The 7,504-nt window shown below is 50.5% G+C and overlaps 1 pseudogene; it reads right to left on the bottom strand.

Moving 5' to 3' along the window:
• Positions 1-1,363: 1,363 nt before the first annotated feature.
• Positions 1,364-6,050, bottom strand: LOC133243810 (melanoma antigen preferentially expressed in tumors-like; annotated as a pseudogene).
• Positions 6,051-7,504: the final 1,454 nt, after the last annotated feature.

The following is a 7,504-nucleotide window of genomic DNA, read 5'->3' as shown; positions in this document are numbered from 1 at the left end:
GCATTGCAGGTGGATTCCTTACCATCTGAGCCACCAGGAAAGCTCAAATCAAGGTGATGCTAATATCCAGGACATACCTAGATCAAAATTTTGGTGATCCATGCAGGTCCCAGCTCCTTTGGTCACAAAAAGTGGTATAGTTGGAGCCCTCCACTCTGAAGGGGTGCTGTTATTTTGTTTAGTTGCTAAATCTTCTCTGACTCTTAGAAGACTTGGTCTCAGCAAAGAGCTCTGATGGGCAAAGAGAATTAGTTAAAAGCCATAGTGCAGCCAGGTTGGCAGAGAACCAGGATTTGGAGGAAATTTGATCTTTACCATGTGGCTTAATGTAGAAACTTAAGGATTAAGGTTTTATTTTTTAAAAAAAGTTACAGATGAATCACACCAAGGAGAAAAATGCTAAGTTACCCTCAACACTGAAATACTGAACTCGGAAGTGATGTTTTTTGATGACTGGGAATGGGTTACCTTCAGCCTTTGAATAAATAATTGTGTGTGAAAGTTTTTATTAATGTAAAAACAAAATAAAACTTGTGGGAATATTAGTGGCATAAAAGCACAATTAGACAATGGATTTAGGGATGTTGGGTTGTCTCTTAGAAACGGGAGGCTTCCCTGGCTGCTCAGATGGTAAAGAATCTGCCTGCAATGCAGAAGACCCAAGTTCAATCCCTGGGTTGGGAAGATCTCCTGGGAAAGAGAACAGCTACCCAGTGCAGTATTCTCACCTGTAGAATTCTATGGACAGAGAAGCTGACAGTCCATGGAGTCCCAAAGAGTCAAATACAGCTGAGTAGTGGGAAGGTGGGCATGCGCTGGTGGGTCCAAGAGGCTCCAGATGGTCTGCGGGCGAATATCCCCCAGGACTCTGGGCTTGAATTTGCACAGTGAATCCGTCTTGGCACTGCCCAGGGTCCGAGATGGAGGCTTTGCATCTGCTGAATCCACTGAGGAAAATTCTCCAGTCCATGGTCTGGGTGGGGTTAGCAGTGAAGGTCCCTTGGAAGAAGGTTCCCTTCAGCGGTGCTCACTCCTGGACACTTAATTCATTCCAGGCCCTGAGGACGCCCCTTGTATATGATGACAGATTGAACAGCCTCAGAAATAAGTGAAGATTCCCTGGAAATGAGAACCACGGGGAGTGGGTAAATGGTGCCCTGAATTCCTGTAGCCGATCCTTGGCTATCAGAGAGCATCTAGGCCCCACTCACACTGAGGTCCTTTTATTTAACCACTAACAGGAGAGTCATGTGTTTAAAGGGGAGAATCAGAGACACAGAGGGCACCAAATGATTGACACTGCAGTTCCCTTTATTTCTCTGGAACAATCCAACACAGGGGTAATGACCCCATCAACCCCCCAAGCCCAAAAAAAACCCTCCAAAATTCAGATTCACATTTCTAACTTTGTAGGAACACATCTCTCCAAAAATCCCATCAACCCCTCTCCCCAACCCACTGTAAATCACCTTTCCTTTTCCCGCATGTACTGAACAATTGTCTGAAACTGTAATTTGTGTTCCTTCTAGATGTACTGAGGTCTGGGTGGCAGTGTTCCAGTGCCAGGGACAAAGCCTGCAACTCATGAGCTGGGCTAGGCAGGCATGTATTAGGGGCACAGGATGGGCTCAGTGTCATAGAAGATCTGGTCACCGCAGTGTGGACAGGGGTTGGTGCTGAACCAGACCATGCTGAGCTGCCCAGACTCACACAGCAGGTGCTTGACCCCGGCATGCTGCTGAGCCAGGAGGCCAAGGTGCAGAATGCTGCACACGTCCTCATAGCTCTCCAGGGCTGCAGGGTACAGCACGTGGCTCAGCTCGCTCAGCTCGCTCATCCCCATGGTGTGGTGCAGTAGGCTCTCCAACACAGCCATGGAGATGGGGTTGCCGCAGAAGCTGAAGGTGGTGAGCTGGGAGCAGCAGCTCAGGGAGGGCAGGAGGGTGCTGAACTGGGTGTCCATGATCCTGCATTCATCCAGGTCCAGGTCCTGCAGGGTGGCCGAGGTCCTCTGGATCGGGACCTGAAGGGGCTCCAAGCTGAGGCTGGTCAGGTTGACACCACTGAGGCCCAGGTCCTTCAGCAGGCCAACGCTTGGGCACTGCGACAGGTATGTCAGGTCTCACTCTGAAATCAGGCAGTTGGTGATCGATAGGGTCTCCAGAGGGGTCTTCAGGAGCCTGGGGAGAAAGAGGGCAGTCAGTCCCAGGGGCAGAGGTGGCAGGTGGCAGGATGTGGGAAGGAGAGGTCTGTTTCACCGGAACACAAGGTATCTCACTGGCTTGGAGCTGGCCTCTCACCTTCTTGACGGGAAGGCAGGGGGTCTTCCAGCCACAAGGTCATGCTCATATGGGTATGACCTCCCCCTGCACAAAATGATAAACTATTTTCAATGTGGGAAACAAACAGTAAACAAATGTTATTTGCCTATTTCAGCTTACTAATATTTGGTTAGCAGGAATTAAGATATTTTTACAGGACATGACTAGTTGAATTCAATGGCAGGATAGATGCAGTGGACATGGGCTGCTGGGTCCCAGCAGTTACAGAAGATCCTTGGGTGAATATCCCCCAGATATTCGGGGGCCACAAACCATCCATCACCACCTACAATTCTTTCTTTCTTCTTCTTTTTCTTTCTTTCTTCTGTTTTCTCAGTGAACATATTTATTCATAATGTTTGGAGTTTGCAGCTGCCAAAAAGGGAATCAATGTAACTTATTCATACGGACAGACTAGGCTGCATCGTCTCAGCTTTTATCACTGTGTTCAAGGCAGAGAGATAACCTGTTACTGAGGATTTCCTATGTATTCAGCAGTCTTAGATGAAAATAATAATTGTAATTTGGGCTTAGAGAGATTGGAGCCACTTCAACAATGATGCTCATTTGACTTTTTCTCTTCTCTGGACTGCTTAGGAGCCACAATTTCTCCTCCTGATCCCTCCTTGTCATCTTCCGAATCACCCACTTCCCACAGATCACCTGGATCCTAAAACAGCTCAGGACAGAAGCAGCAGGTGGGAGGGAGAGACAGAGCTTCAGACTGCAAAACTCATGCCTGATGGACCAATGTCCTCCTCTCTTAGTTATCTGTCATCACCTCAGCTAAGACATCACTCTCTTGGAAAGAATTCCCAAAGGCATCACACCTGACTCCCACTAGGTGGACTCCCAGCAAGAAGTCCCCTTTCACAGCATCTAACCTAGGCCACGCCTCTGACCCTAACCAGGGAGGTGACCCGACAAGATGCCCAGGAACAGAGCAGCGGCATCGTGAGGACTTCCGAGTGGCTGGGGCCCCCTGGCAATGACCCCAGGGGGCACAGAGTAGACGCCCCGATGGTAACGAAATGAGAGAGGCCTGTTCTGGTCTGCGGAGCTGGTGCCATGCCTTACCTGAGCACCTGGTGCAGGTGACCATCGAGGAAGGAGATGGAGTCCAGGTAGAGCTCTTGCAAGTGGGGCAAGTTCAAGAACTAGGCCGTGAGCTGGCCCACGCAGTACTCCTCCTGGTCAGGGTCAGTGTGTGGCAACACGTGGATGTGCCAGAGCAGCAGCCAGCAGAGGTTGCCCATCCAGTCCAGGTGCGGCACGAACCTGCTCAGTGTGGCCAGCTTCCAGGTGCAGTTCACCTCCAGGTCCTGGACAGAGTCCAGCTGCACCACCTTCAGGATCCCCCTGATGCTCTGCATGGGCATAGCAATGATCCTCAGCTTCTGGCAGCACAGGTGCAGCAGGCTCCTCCTCTGTTTGGCCTTCTTCAGCAGGTAGCAGAGGGCCTGGTCCAGGATATCCTCCTTGAGGCACAGGTCGACCAGCACCTGCACAGGGGCCTGTGCCGGCTTCAGCCCTGCCTGTGCCTCTGCCCTTCACCTCTTCTGCGTGGGCTGGGCTGGCTCCAGCTCCAGCAGTGAGCAAATGCGTGCTGTGATGCCAGACCACATGGTCCAGAAGTCCTGGTGGGAGTTCTGGTGCAAGTCCAGCACCTGAAGCTTCCACCACCTGCAGGTCCACGTGGGACATGTTGAGCTGTGCATAGGCCTATGGGCACCAGGACCCCGTGAGGGCTCTTCACTCCACACATCACAGCTCCTTCAGCTTCAGGAGCCCCCTTGTTCCCCACTTTAAGGGACATTGGAGGGGGCACGTGCCTTTTGTCCCCTCTGCCCCTCAATCAGTCCTGTACACCTGAACACCTGTTCCCAGGTGACCCCTCCTCCTCCTGCCCTGGCTGCATCTTGCTCACACCCCCAGGCCCCACCAGTCTGCCAAGTCAACCTCACCTGGGTTGGACCTCCTGAGCAAGTGGACGTCCAGGCCATCGAGTGCAGCCTGGAAGGTCTCCAGATGAGGCTGGTGGTCATTCATCAGGGTCCCCAGTGGAAGGCAGGGGAAGGATAAGACCCGCACCATCGAATTCAGGGCCTGGATGTTCCTCCTGGAAAAAGCCACCATAAACAGAGGCGGGAAGAGCTCTATGGGCAGCTCCTCCAGGGCTGCATGGCTAAGGCCTCACTCCACAGCAGGCTCTGGTCAGCCAACTCTGGCAGCTGGGTTTGGGCTCGGACTCCTGTCCTGCAGAACCTAATCTGGAATGAGTTCTGAGGGGAATGTCAGAGAGCAGGGGAAGGGGTGGGGGTTCTTCTCTGGCCAAGAAGCCTGGGAGACCCTGCTGTCCCTCCACTCTAGGGGAACCCAAGGCAGGGTCAGAGACATCCTCTGGCTACAAAGTCACAGCTTTGGCCCCACTGGTACAAGGACAAGCATCTCTCCAGGAAGCAACAAAGTGACAAGGTGACATCTTGCCCCATCCCGTATCTACTGGCTGCTGCATTTAATCCCAATCCCTGATGGTTGGTAGATATCTAGGAGTCTGACAGCTGACCCCACTCTCTTCAGAGAAAGCTTCTGAGTATTACTCAAGGGCTGAAAACAGGAATAAGGAGTTTAGCCCAACACAACCTGTCTCTAAACTCCAACCAATAACTCATGCAATGGGTGCTGTTATGTCACTTAATAAAAAGATGTACCTTTCACTGTGTGTCTCTTCTACAAATGTTCTTACCATTTGTTTGAATGGAGCAAAGCACTCATATTCAGAACAAATCCACCACTATTTAAACTATTCTACAGATTTTTTTTTTATTCCATGGAATTAAAAAACATTTTTTAGCTTAAAAAAAAAAGAAACCCCAAAAAACCTTTAATCTAGTAAAATCACAAAACTATAAAATGATATGAACTATAATCACTGGTAACAAACTAAAATGTAAAATGTCACCCAAAAATTCATCCTAATTGGATGTTTTTCATTAAATCAGTTCCAGGAACTTCCCTGGCAGTTCATTGAGGAGGACTCTGAGCATTCACTGAAGGAGCATGAGGTATATCCCCATCAGGGAACTATGATCCAAGATGCTGTTCGGTGTGACCCATCCCCTCATTCTCACCCCACCCTACTGATCCACCCTCCGTGCCCCCGCCCCTGCCCCGCCAAATTCTATTTGGTTAAGAAATATTGTAACAGTCTGTACAAGTGGCAAAAATCAGAGAAGAAACCAAACTGTCTGGGATAAAGCTAAAACTTCATGTAGAAGCAAAAGCAAAGTGTGCAATTGCCAACGTGATGGAAAGGTAAAGAAATTTCTTGACAGGATCATTGCCTGTGTGGCCTGTCCCATGAAGACCCCAGCAGGTACAGCTGACAGAGCCCGAGGCTCCAGCATGGAGCAGTGTGCTCAGGCCTGAGTCCCTCTTCTCCTTCAAGGACACACTTTTCAGATTCTGGCTGAAATTTCCATTTCTGGCTAAAGTACTATCTTACTACTAGATCTCCATCCATCTAAGGCTGAGTGGGCATTTTTACTTTCTCACTACATACAACTGATGGATGCGCCAGAGCAGCAGCCAGCACAGGTTGCCCATCCAGCCCAGGCACAGCATAAACCTGCCCAGCGTGGCCAGCTTCCAGGTGCAGTTCACCTCCAGGTCCTGGACGGAGTCCAGCTGCACCACCTTCAGGATCCCCTTTATGCTCTGCATGGGCATGGTGAAGATTCTCAGCTTCTGGCAGCACAGGTGCAGCAGGTTTCTCCTGTTTGGCCTTCTTCAGCAGGTAGCAGAGGGTCTGTTCCAAGGTATCCTCCTTGAGGCACAGTTCAGCCACCACCTGCAAAGGGGCCCATGACAGCTTCAGCCCCGCCTGCACCTCTGCCCTGCACCTCTTCTGCATAGTCTGGCCTGGCTCAGGCTCCATCAGCAAGCAAACTCTGGCCGTGATGCTGGACCACATGGTCCAGAAGTCCTGGTGGGAGTTCCGGCACAAGTCCAGCACCTGAAGCTTCCACCGCCTGCAGGGCCATGGGGGACATGCTGAGCTGTGCAGAGGCCTATGGGCACCAGGACCCAGCAAGGGCTCTTCACTCCACACACTACAGCCCCTCGGGCTTCATGAGCCCCCTTGTTCCCCACTTTAAGGGACACTGGGAGGGGCACATGCCTTTTGTCCCCTCTGCCCCTCAATCAGTCCTGTACACCTGAACACCTGTTCCCAGGTGACCCCTCCTCCTCCTGCCCTGGCTGCATCTTGCTCACACCCCCAGGCCCCACCAGTCTGCCAAGTCAACATCACCTGGGGTGGACATCAAGAGCAAGTAGGACCTCCAGGCCATCGACTGCAGCACTGAAAGTGTCACACACACACACACTGAAAGATAGAAACACACACACAGCAACACAAATGGACAGAGTGAGATACACACACACACTGAGAGAGACACACACACACTGATAGATACACAAACTTTGAGAGAGACACACACACATGCACACTGAGAGAGATGCACACAAGGAGAGAGGGACCCTCACACTCTGATAGACACACACACATACTCAGACACACACAGACACACACTGAGAGAAATACACACTCTGAGATAGACAGACATACACACTGAGAGAGAGAACATAAACACACACAGACACACAGACACACAAACAGTGGGAGAGAGACACACACACATACACACACACAATGGGAGAGTGGAACACACAATGAGAAGCCGGACTAGCACCCTGAAAGAGCCACACACACTGAATTGGATGGAAACACTGAGAGAGTGACACAGTCTGAGAGAGAGACCCACACACTGAGAAAGACACACTCAGATACACACATACAGAGAGAGTCACAACACACTGAGATACAAAAACACAAAATGTAAGAGAGACATGCACACTGAGAGACACAAACTGAGAGAGGAACACACACTAAAAGATACACAATGACATAAATTGAGAGAGATTCACACACTGAGAGTGAGACACACACACTGAGACAAACACACACACACTGAAGGAGTCACACACACACACAGATACAGAAACAATGAAAGACACACATACAGAGAGCAAAAGAGACACACTGAGAGACATAAACACACACTAAATGTGATGGAAACACTGAGAGAGTGACACACACCCTGAGAGAGAGACCCACACAG

Source organism: Bos javanicus, chromosome Y (genome assembly GCF_032452875.1).
Source record: "Bos javanicus breed banteng chromosome Y, ARS-OSU_banteng_1.0, whole genome shotgun sequence".
Lineage (NCBI taxonomy): Eukaryota > Metazoa > Chordata > Mammalia > Artiodactyla > Bovidae > Bos > Bos javanicus.
Note: the sequence above shows the minus strand (reverse complement) of the source record. Positions and strands in the feature narration are given on the sequence as shown.